Below are 12,922 nucleotides of genomic sequence, written 5' to 3'. Positions count from 1 at the left end.
GTTTTCAAAGAGAAAACAAACTGGAAAAAAGTGTCTTTTACTTTTGCTGGTTGTTATCTTCTGATGATGAGTCATGGAAATTAAGGCAAATGTTAAGAGAGACGTAGTCTTCTTGTGCTGTCCTTCATTTCCATGGATGGAACCCGAAACAACAAAATGTTGGGCAAACATCGCAATCTTAATCTCTCTCTCTCTCTCTCTCTCTCTAAAAGAGAGTCGTATAGTGTATACTCTCTCTCTCTCTCTCTCTCTCTCTCTCTCTCTCTAAAAGAGAGTCGTATAGTACGTAGGAATTCTCCAATTGCACAACAGCTAGGTCTGTTGGCTTTATATCTTGTTCAAAGTTATTACTAATAAAGAGAGGGAACAACAAATCCGTCAATTTCGCCAACCTAAAGCTTGTACCGACTTGATGAGAAAAAAACTAAATAAGCTTAGCCCTGTTTTGCTAAGAAAAATAAGTACTCCCTCCGTCCCAATTTAAATGTTCCTACGGATTTTTGTGCAATTTCAAACTCAAAAAATATATATTTTTACGTATTTTTTAAATTTTCTCACCTTAATTTGGTGTGAGAAATTAAAATTAATAGTAATATGTAGAAATATATTTTTTGGGGGTTTGACAATGCACTGAATTCCGCAAGGGACAAATAAATTGGGACGGAGAGAATGACATGTCTCGTAAAGCGAAAAATAAGTAGTAATTATAAAACAAGAACCTTAGCGGAACGGGACATCAAACATATCCATGACGATGATATTTAATTTGTTCAACTAAGGATATTTTGGAATGTTATTATCTTCTCATAGATGAGAAAGCATCTTTCAATGAAATCTGAGTATGAAGCCTTCAAGAGTTGAAGGGTTGATGTTAAACATTTAAATCTAATGTATTTTGTATTGTATTTGATAATTATACTACTTTCTTTTCAAGATGTAAAGTTATTACTCAAGATATAGTCTCCAACATATATAACTTCAGTATTTTACATGAAATCTGAAAAGAAAAAAAAAAAGAGAGGGATTAATCGTATGTAATGATTAATATTGACAAGAAGATTTGTTTTCATGAGGAGACATTTTGCCTACCTTTTTTTTTTTTTTTTTCCTGTAAAATTGAAATGATTTCTGAAAAGTCAAAACTTAGAGTAAAAATACACATGTGTGAAAGCGAAGGCTCTCAATTGCAAAATTGGAGACCCTAAGCATTAGTCAGTTCAATTGGGTCAGCTTTAATGTAGTTCAACTAAGTCGAAAGGTATAGCTGTGGGCTGTGCCCCATTTAAAGGTGAGGTAAACCTCCGTTGAACTACCCCGTAAGAGTTGATATATACTCTATCTGTATCAATTGGTTTGTCCAATCTCGGATTTTCAATTTATTAAGAAAACCAAATCTGATCCATCGATTTGAAAATTTACATTCTCTAATCCATTGATTTTGAAATTGAATAGTCAATTTGGGACATGTATAAGTTAAAAAGGGAACAAACAATTGGGACAGAGAGAGTAATACTTAGGAAGTTTCCTACTGGAAACCTAGGTAGAAGCAAATCCCTAAATTTCCAATTTTGACCACTAGGCTAACCTATCATGGGGTTACAACTATGTGAAGGATACATGTTCGTCTTACTGTAAGATTGATTTATTTTGCCTTGGCGACCATGCGCGAGGGCGTAAACATCAAATCCCCAACTAACGCGCATGGGCGTAAACATCAAATCCCCAACTAACGCAATTCGAATTTTGTAATCAAAATTCTCTAATGTGACATTATCTCATGCGATGCAAAATGAATGGTCAAACTTTGACCGCCATCGTTCTAGAAACAAACAGGATTTGAGCATAAGTCTTGACCAATGTTCAATGAACTTGATGTCGTGAATGCTTTATTAGGCATCTAGGTGTACAAAATGAAACAGCCCTCCAATGGCCAGATTAGGTGTCCCGTGTCCATTTCCATAATTCCCATTTTCCAAATCATGACATGACAAGGAACATTAACCTTATCATACAATTGTGATTTATCAAAGCATCCCCACAATTTCAAAAGCACTTAACAATAAATGGACACATAAAAAGTGGGGATAATTTTATTCTTGGAGCATCTATCAATTAATAAGTGGGGAATCTTTTTTTAGTTGTCTTCGTGGCACAATTTTTGATTCAAACTCAAGTAGTGATCTAGAAACAAGGGGCATTTTGCTGGGCTTTTATGATTAGTGGCCGGGCCCAATTACATGAAATAAATATGATTATTGGTCCCTATACTTAGTCGAAATGCGCGTAAGTTGGCCTGGACACCTAAGTTATAAAAGATTACATAACTAAATATGTGCATCACAATAAGAATTGGCCTCGCTCCGTTAAAGGAAATAAGTACATCTTATTTTCAAATTAAATGTGATGTATTGTGAGAAAATGACCTGTCTCGTAAAGCGAAAAATAAATACTAAAAAAATACTCCCTCCGTCCCTAATTAACTGTCCACTTTCACTTTTTCCAAATTTTTTAAAATGAGTTATATCTTTTAATTTATACTATTTTTCAAAATTTTCAAAATTTTGTCTAATAGAATCAATCGAGATCTATCAAACAAGATCCATATTGCATATAAAAAATATTATACTTTGGAAGATATAAATGATTTTTTAAAATGTCCGGAATAGTAACGTGGACAGTTAATTAGGGACGGAGGGAGTATGAGCTTTAGCTGAACGGGGACATTTGGTTGATCGCAGAGGTTTCGATTGCCGTGGAAATCGTATAAATTAATTGTTTATAAAATTGGAGATTTTTTTTTTTAAGAAAAAAAAATTATAATCTTTGAAATTGTTATAAATACTAAAGGACGAACAAGGATCGACAGCATCATAAGATTGGAGATTTTCATTTGCAATATATAATTGTTTTCAAGAATCTTGTGTCACCTACAAGGCTACAATCATCACTTTTGCTTTACACTTTTCTTTAAGAAGCAAAATGAAACTTTTGGTATGCTTTATGATTGGAACAAATTAGCATAAATATAGTGATTTGAGCATGGTTATTTATAAGTTCTGCGCTAAAAGCAAATATGCCGTGAATGGGTCTTTATTTGTCTTGGGGATTAATCTTAAAATAAATAAAGTAAGTAACCGCCTATTAAATACGAAGATTTTTCACTTTTAGTGGACCTTTCTTTTTATTAAAATAAATAATTGCCACAATCTAAAGCCTTTTTTTGCGTCTTTGCTTGCAATTAAATAATCATGATGTCTATTCAGGTATGCAGCCTGCTGGAAAACATGTCAATATAAGCGGTTTTAGAATCTTAAAAATAGGGCAGCAAATTAAATAAGCTATTTGTGAACTGTTCAAGACTCAACTCGATAGAAGCTTGTTCAAGTTTGTTTCGTCTAATAAATGAATCAAATCTGAGCCTCAACTTTAGACTCGTTTCATAAATGAGTCGGATCTAAAGATAATAATATTCGGTTTGATCTAGGTCGCGAACCTGAAGTATATGTATATCATGAGAATATCATACATAAACATGAATATGTATTAACTTATATAACTTGTTTATCCTTGATTCCTTGTACGTATAAATACGCTTACTAATGCTCTAAACTTATTTATGCAATGTTTTTTCATTTTATTTATATATGAACTTATCTATGTACATGATAAAGAATTTTATGTGCAACTCTAGATCTGTATGAAAAGATAAATATTCCACTTTTTTTTTTTGGCTTTTTAAGGTTTGTAAACAGGTTCGAGTTCGGCTCAAACTTTGGCAAACTCAGCTCGAGCTCGACTCGTCAAGTTTTTATTGAGTCTGAGCTCAAACTCGAGTTTGCTAAAAACTTAACGAATGAATTGGAATAGTCTAATATTTGACTCGTGTAATTCGGCCCGTTTCGGGTCCTCAATTTAATTAAGTAATGAAAAGTGATTTTCAATGGACCAACTCAATTGTCATATACGTGGAGTTTTGATAAGTCGAATCAGATTCTAAATTAGGAATAGAAATGAAAATGAGATACCAAACCCCTTAATTTCTAGTGGAACCAAATTCGTTTTTATGCACACTGGAATTAATTCTGCTCTCCCAATCACCCTTCTAGTGTCTTTAATAGTTGAAAAGTACTTTAATAGTTGAAAAGGAGCACAAACAAAAATAGAGACTGATTGTGATTCCGAACATTGTTTTCGGCATGACGGGATCGCTTATTATAACAACGTTGTCATTGTTTGGATCATGAATTTATGAACGAAAAGAAACAAACATGTATGATGATAATGAGTTCAAGAGAACTGGAAATCGTATTTTTGGCTTTGTAAATTTCTCCGAAAATTCACATTTTTAACTGAAACGCAACCAATTCATCTCGACTAAGTTGGCAATCCCGTTGTTGAATACGAGATACTAAAACCCACATGAGTCTGGAAGTTGATCGAGTAGCTAGTTCGATTGGATCATTAAAGTGAGTCGGATCATCAGAATGTTGCTGCTACTGAGAAAGGATTGTATAAAATTCTTGGCGCGATGTGATTGCCTATAAACTTAGGTAGTGTTCGGATCAGCAATTTGAACATGAATTTATGAAGAAACTGAAGTTAAAATTGTAAGATGATGAGTTAAGGAGCAATCGTTTACCTTTCTCTCTTTGTGATTCTGGCCATGATTAAATTCATCATGATTTTAACACATATATCCCCAACCAATATTTCATCTTGGCTTAATTTTTACTAACCCTAGTGTTATATAAATTTGATGATGTTGGAGGCCTTGCCTTGAGAATTTTTTTTTTATGAAATCATTACACGTGGGGTGGTGTCATCCTCTCTCACGTTAATGCGAGGACCGATACATTTAGAGAGAGTGACACAACCACATGCAACTGAGGCTCGGTATAATGTGAGTGGAGCTGACACTACCGTTGAGTAATTTCTTAAATTAATTAATTTTTTTAAGACAATGAATAATTTCCACGGATAAATATTTTTTTGAATTTGATCACAATATTTACTTTTTGTGATTTCTCTTGACGGGAGGAATCAGAAGAGAAAAAACATTCAGAAACATACAAAAGTAAGACTCAAAAATGACTTTTTCATTATTCTTATTCTTGCTATATATATATATATATATATATATATATATATATATATATATATATATATATATATATATATATATATATATATATATATATATATATATTTACTTATTAAGTTTCTCTCATCAACACCAATCATAAAAGACACCCCAAAAAAAGACCGAAACAAAAAAGGTTTAATTTGACAAAACATAAAATAAAATGATTGCTTTTTTATAATACAACCTCCTTGTCATGGAAATTTCTCTCTTTTTTTTTTTTGTTTTTTGGACATACTATTCATGGATCGAGGTTGAAAAGATAGAGTAGCAAACTTTACTGTTTCCTAGTCAACTCTAGTAATGAAGAGATTAAAGATTGCAGTTGTACTAAAGTCAAATTATTGGAATATGAGGCAAAGTTATGTGGTGCCTAATTGAATTGAAGTCAAATTAATGAGCCAAACAATTACATGGTCTTGCATTGTACAAGTAAGATTGGCAGACTCAAGGTCTATGCAATTTCGACATGTGTGAAATTCCGATGTCGAAAAAGAATATGGATCTTTTGATCGACTTCCTAAATTATTTGTGCAAAGGACAATAAAGGGAGCAGATTATGGAAGAAATCCCGTGAAAATGCATTATAACAAATGAAATCGAGAATGCAGAATCCCGAAAATCATCTTTGAGTGAGCTTTTCGAATTCTGATTATACTTGCACTCGCAAAACCTTTGTACAAAATCTATTCAGCACATATTATTCAAATACTTTTATATATAGTTCTCATTATAGCCAAAAATTTAGAATTAACAATCCAAAATCTAAGAAGAGTTGGGCTCCCAAACACCCTCCAGTCTTTAGGTTGCGCCTCTCTAAGAAGGGCCAACATGACATGACCCACAAACCATTATTACAAAGAACCCACCTTTCTATGGTTACGAAGCCCACCAGCCCAGCCCAATAAAACAAAAATCTTGACCAAAATATAAGAATGGGGTACTAAAATATTCATCCTCGAAGAATGAATATTTACGTAATGCTTTATGGGGGAATAAGGGCGAAATTGGGTTTATCAAGATTTTTGATAAAGAATTTTATGTGCAGCTGTATGAAAAGATATATATATATATATATATATACACACACACACATCACTTTTTTTGGCTCATTAAAGCTTGTGAACAGGGTCTTGTTCGACTCAAACCTCGGCAAACTCGGCTCGAGCTCACCTCGTCAAATTTTTATTGAGTCCGAGCTCGAACTCGAGTTCGCTAAATACATAAAGAATGGATTTGAATAGTCTAATATTTGACTTGTTTAATTCAGCCCGTTTAGGGTCCTAAAATTAATTAGCAATGAAATGTGATTTTCAATGGACCAAATCAATTGTCATATACGTGGAGTCATCAAAAGTCGAATCGGATTCTAAATTAGCAATAGAAATGAAAATGAGATACCAAACCCCTTAATTTCTAGGGGAACCAAATTCGTTTTTATGCACCCTGGAATTAATTCTGCTCTCCCAATCACCCTTCTAGTGTGTCTTTCATAGTTGAAAAGTGGCACCAACAAAAATAGAGACTGATTGTGATTTCGAACAAAAGTTTTCGGCATGACGGGATTGCATAATATGACAACGTTAGTCTATGTTTGGATCATGAATTTACGAACGAAAAGAAAAAAAAAACATGCATGATGATCATAATGAGTTCAAGAGAGAACTCCATGGAAATTGTATTTTTGGCTTTGTAAATCTCTCTGTAAATTCACATTTTCAACCCAAACGCAACCAATTCATCTTGACTAAGTTGGCAATCCCATCGTTGAATACGAGATACTAAAACCTGCATGAGTGTAGAAGTCGATCGAGCAGTTCGATCGGATCATCAAAATGAGTCGAATCATCAAAGTTCTGCTGCTACCGAGGAAGGATGATTGCCTATAAACTTACTTAGGTAGGGTTCGGATCATCAATTTTTACATGAATTTGTGGAGCAACAGAAGTTAAATGTAAGATGATGAGTTAAGGAGGAATCGTTTACCTTCGTCTCTTTGTGATTCTGGCCATAATTAAATTCATCATGATTTTAACACATCCCCAACAAATATTTCATCTTGACTTAATTTTTACTAACCCTAGTGTTAAATTTGATGGTGTTGGAGAGGACTAGCCCTGACAAAATATATTATGAGATCTTTACACGTGGGGTGATGTCATCCTCTCTCACATTAATGTGAGGATTGATACATTAATTTAGAAAAAGTGACACAACCACAGCTGAGGCTCAATATAATGTGAGTGATTTCTTAAATTAATGAATTTTTTTAAGACAATGAATAATTTCAACAGATAAATATTTTTTTTCGAATTTGATCACAATATTTACTTTTTGAGATTTCTCTTGACGGGAGGAATCAGAACAGTAAAAACATTCAGAAACATACAAAAGTAAGACTCAAAAATGACTTTTTCATTATTCTTGTTCTCTCTAGAGAGAAGGCAGAACAAAAGATTGAGAGAGAAACTAGGGACGGATTTCAATTCCACAAGCATTTTCTTATTTCTGTTAACAGTGCAAATACTGATCGATCAGGATAGCATACATCATAGTATCATACAAAGAAATAAAATGGCATAGCTAATTAAAACTGATTCTCAACGTCGACAAACATGCTGCATGCACATACAATTGGAGCCAATTAATAGATCACAAACCCAAAACAAAGTGCAGCTCACTGATCCTTCCAGTCCAAGCCCATCATATCACCTGTAAAATTCGATGTGGCCAGCCAGCAATCTCCCTGCACAATAATTTTGCCTCACTAGAGCGCCTACTTTATACTCACAGAAATTGCCAATCCGGTCTCTGTTTAATTCTGTGTTGACTCCGGTTTGTATGATCCAACTTCCTCCTCAATCCCTAGCAGCAAAGCTTCCCGGGCAGGAACCACATTTTCCCACTAAAAACTTGCTTAAAATCCCATAAAATCAATCGCCAATAATCACGGTCTCTATGTACACACCCGAAATATCGTGCTTCCATTTGGTGTCCAACAATACAAATCGACCCAATCTCTGTCCATAATCTCCATTTGACTCTGCACTTGAGGCATGTAATAGAATGGCGCCATAGTTGACCAAGGTAAACCCATCTCAGGCTTCCCTTTATCATATGGGCACTTAACTTCTAAAATCCCACCTCCTGGAAAACATCCAAGAAGACCATCCGGAGAGGCACCCATCCAATCAAATCGCTCCTCTGCATGTGTTGCAAACCCTAGAGAGCCTACATCGCGGCCAGTGATGCTTTTATACTTATCCACATGGCTACTGCTTCATTGAGTACACCCCACTGCATTGCACTCTTTGAAGCTTCCGTAAATGGTAAAGTTGACGCAAATACTTTCTCATGCCAAAGTTCATACCTTCGACTTCCTTTAATTTCCAGAAGCCAAGAGCAGTGCTGAAGGTGCTTCAGCTTGTCTCGACGGAGGGCAAACCATTCTTTTTTTTTTTGGTAAGCAAAATTTATTAAACCACCAAAAGTGCAAAAAGCTACAAAAGAACAAAGGGGCATTCCCCCGAAATAACAGAAACAACAAAGCCTACAGCCAACCTAAGAAAACTAGGCAACATGCACAGAATTGTTAAGTGCAAAAATACTAGAGTCCATCAACCAAGTATCACAAATCTGACGATTTTGGGCAGAAAACTTGATGGTAGACCAAGAGCTTGCTTTAGCTCTAACCGAGTTGAAAATTTCGGAAGTCACCCCATTCACATCCCTAGATTTGTTTTGGAAGATCCTAAGATTTTGCTCCCGCCATAAAACATAAATGGAAGCTGCTAACGACAACTTATAATTGTATCTCGAAGACTTGTACCCTCCCTATTTTGGGCAGCCCATTCCAACTCTTGAGATAATAGTAGAAGAGGCCTATCCAAACCATTCCGAGCTAAAATTTGTTGCCAAATCATAGAAGAAAAATAGCATTCAAAGAAGAGGTGTATGAGACTCCATCCCATTTTGGCAAAGAGAGCATTGAGGAGAGACCTCCATACCCCAGCTTACTAATCTATCCTTGGTAGACAATCGTCCCAAGATAGCTATCCATGCAATAAAGCTCCATCTTGGCACTGCTTGGCCAAACCACACAAGAGCATGCCAAGGCTGAAAGGCATTTCTATGCCTACAAGTCCCAAGCCGACTTGGCTGTAAAAATACCATCCTTTGTAAGAGTCCAAATAACCTTGCCATAGCTGGATGGATTAGGAAAAAAATCAACTGGGGTTTCCCTAATAATCTCCATAATAAATCTGTTGCGTTTCCTTGGCCATTTCCAAAAACCTTGATCAATAATGGAGTCCACTTTTGTTCTTAACGCTCTCCCCCTTTGAGCCACAACAGCCTCACCATACTTCTTATACAAAGCACCCAAAGGATGCCAATTATTTGTCCATAGAAACGTCTCTCTGCCATCACCAACGATGTATCTAATCCAATCCTGACAGGTATCACGCAGCTTCAACAATTTCCTTACAATCCAAGAAGCCTCACTAGGAATTTGAATCCCCCATAAACTTTGACCTTTAAGGATATAAACATGAATCCATTTAACCCATAACGTATCAGCTTTAAGACTGAGAGCCCAAAGATGCTTCATTTTGATAGCTTTATTCCATTCCTTGATAGAACGAAACCCTAAACCACCTTCATTTTTAGGAAAGCAAAGGTTGGATGCTTCAATTACTCCGATGATAATGTGGAATAATACCCCAAGCGTAGGGCTTAACACGTCGGTTGAAGCATAATAAACCGGAAATCCGAGATCGTACCCAAGGGAATAATTATATGGCTTGGTCGGATTTGTAGATGCAAGTAAGGGCTTTCGGCTTTTAGACAGCCAACTTTGTTTTACTTTAAACGGTGGAAAAGGCTAAATTAAAAACGAATTAACTAGAGAAAAGATAGGCTAGGTCTAGGAATTATTAACACTCAAGACTCGAGCTAAATCACACTCTTCACCCAATTACACAATTTAAGATACTTGATTAAAGTTCTCAAATCGGAAGATAAAATGATTTGAGAACCAAGCTAGCTCTAGAATTCATTTGGCAAATACCTCGAGCGACAGAGCTCTAAGCATCATGTGTGGTGGGTAGGCGATGCTCCCACCTACACATGATCAAAGAGGTTAACACCTCGGTAATTTGACAAACAAATCCGAACCCCACATCAATATCCAACTCAAAGTTTAAAACTTTATTGGGTGCAAAATGCAATTTTTGCCCGAGCCATGAGGTGCTAATCACCTCATGACCTAACCCTTGAAACTACTCGCACATATCTAGAGAGATAGGAGCAAGCAAAAATCTAACTAACATAATGAAAAGCAACATTAGAAGAAAATTAGAGATTAAGATAGATCGGGAGAAAAGAAACAACTTTAATTAAGGCAACAATATCAAAAACTAACAACTAAAGACAGAAATTGAAATATTCAAAACTGAAAAAATGAAGAACACTCAAGAACAATCACAAATCTAAATCTAGATCTAAAATTATGTATGCAAATCTAAATGTACTTGAATCTATCTACCTGTTTTTACAAAACAATGACATAAGCTTTTATACTCCGGAGATCCGCACCTGGAATATTCCCAAGATGCTCAGAAAATCCACTCTTAAGTCCCTCGGCATCGATGGCAACGGCCTTAGAGTGCTTCATTAAGGGGCTCGGCATCGATGTAAAACATGGCATCCCATCGATGCCGAGCTGAATAGCTCAGCATTCTGCCTTGGCTGCCTTCCTCTTGCTCCAGCAAATCTGCTTCTGCTCGGACAATGACAGGTTCTGCTCGGGCAAATCTGCTTTCTGCTCGGGCAAATCAGCTTTCACAGCATCTTATTTTCATTCTCTAAACTTAAGTAAAGATTGCATTTTAAACATTTCTTTTACCTTTTCTTTACTTTAATTTATTTAATGAAAATAAGGAAGTACCTCCCATTTGGAAACAATGGCATTACCAGAATTTTGAGATTTCAATCCAATCAAAATGTTGACCTCCAGCTTTTAGTGTAAAACAGAAAACAGCACACTTTTCTATCGAATAAATGGCTCAAAACATGACCTTAATCTTTGAATAAAACTTTGCAATTTTGAAGTTGCTCTTAGAAAAATTCAAGGATCAATTACCGCCATTTTTTATCTCGAAAATCGATATTTTTTTGAAAAGTGATTTTTCCATACTTAGATTTTCAATGGCCGACAGGGTCTTCATTGGTTCCTCGGGTACTTGGACGCACTCGGGCCATGGATGATGTCAAAATATGCCTTATTCACACGATTTACCTGAAAGCACTAAAAACATACCTTATGAGTAAACGCAATTAAGAAGCAACTAATTAAGCGATGAAATTAACTAAAACTAGATACTAGCGCACCCTGCATTGCATTAACGGGTGCTTTATTCCATTCCTTGATAGAACGAAACCCTAAACCACCTTCATTTTTAGGAAAGCAAAGGTTGGACCAGCTAACTTTCGCTCCAGTATGCTTCATCTCTGTTCCTGACCAAAGGAAAGCACACAAAAGTTTGAATATTGAAGAGGGATTTTTGGGTCCAACTAAGAATTCTTGCCAAAATCTTCTCTTTTAAGTCAGCACAATCAGAGGAAGTAATTAAGATGGCCTTCAGCAATACCCAACAAATCAGAAAAAACTTGTTTAGAAGTAGAAGGCACACCAGCATAGTATATGGCACTTTTTAGCAGATTTGGTTGAAGCCCAGAAAAACTATGGAAATCCTTCAAAGTCTGCATAACTAACTGTAAAGATTCCCGACTAGCTCCACTCAATATGAAGAGATCGTCAGCAAATATCACATGAGAAATTCTTAAAGATTGGCAAACCATTCTTCAGAGCGTTGTGGATAGGGCAGCAAACGAACCGAGCCGCACGCGAGTGGCTCGTGACTCGGCTCGCTAATGGCTCGTTCGAGCTCGGTTCATCAAGCAAATGAACGAGCTCGAGCCACTTGATGCTTGGCTCATTGAGCTCGCGAGCTGCCATATACAGTACATACATATACCAAACGAGCCATTCGAACCGAGCTCGAGCTTACATATACATATACACATATACACACACACACACACACACACATGTACCAATACCCATACAAGTACCGAACGAGCCATTCGAGCCAAGCCGAGCTCGAGCTTTTGAATATATGTTCGGGCCGAGTTCGAGCCCACATATTTCAGCTCGAGCTCGGGGCTCGATTCGAGCTCGAGCCGAGCTTGGGTTGAGGAAAACTAAGGCGAGCCGAGCTCGAGCAAGGCAAAACTCGGCTCGACTCGGCTCGTTTGCAGCCCTAGTTGTGGAGCATCGGACGGGGTGAGACGGGCAGCTAATATTAATGCTGAGGGAGGGCGGATGATCAGAGGGACACTTCGGAAAATCATTTGTGGTGCACAGGTTGAAAAAGTCCTGAACATTCCACTTTGACACAACTTTTTCTTGGGAAGTGGATTTGCTGCTTTTATGGTGAATGCTACTGAATCTAGTGATGCAGACATTGGTCATTGCTAAGTTGTGGGGCTATCGATGGCAATTTTGGTTGGCTGAAGGATTCACGCGTCAGGATTAATAAAGAGTGCAATTTCAGAATAGGGTGTAGTTAATTAGGTTTAATAAAGAGTGCAATATTTCATCCATTCAAGGTGCAATAATATTGCCCTCGAGGAGCAATGTTTCAATTTCCATTACGTACAAGTATTTAAGCCTACCTTGGGTATTTTTCGATGATGAACAGCTTGAGTGGTTGTGAACCT

At 36.4% G+C, this 12,922-nt stretch overlaps 1 pseudogene; it reads right to left on the bottom strand.

Moving 5' to 3' along the window:
* Positions 1 to 7,843: 7,843 nt before the first annotated feature.
* LOC131309378 (uncharacterized) lies at positions 7,844 to 12,667 on the bottom strand (annotated as a pseudogene).
* Between the last annotated feature and the right edge of the window lie 255 nt (positions 12,668 to 12,922).

The sequence above is a fragment of the Rhododendron vialii genome, chromosome 12a (assembly GCF_030253575.1).
Source record: "Rhododendron vialii isolate Sample 1 chromosome 12a, ASM3025357v1".
In the NCBI taxonomy this organism is placed as follows: Eukaryota; Viridiplantae; Streptophyta; class Magnoliopsida; order Ericales; family Ericaceae; genus Rhododendron; species Rhododendron vialii.
Note: the sequence above shows the minus strand (reverse complement) of the source record. Positions and strands in the feature narration are given on the sequence as shown.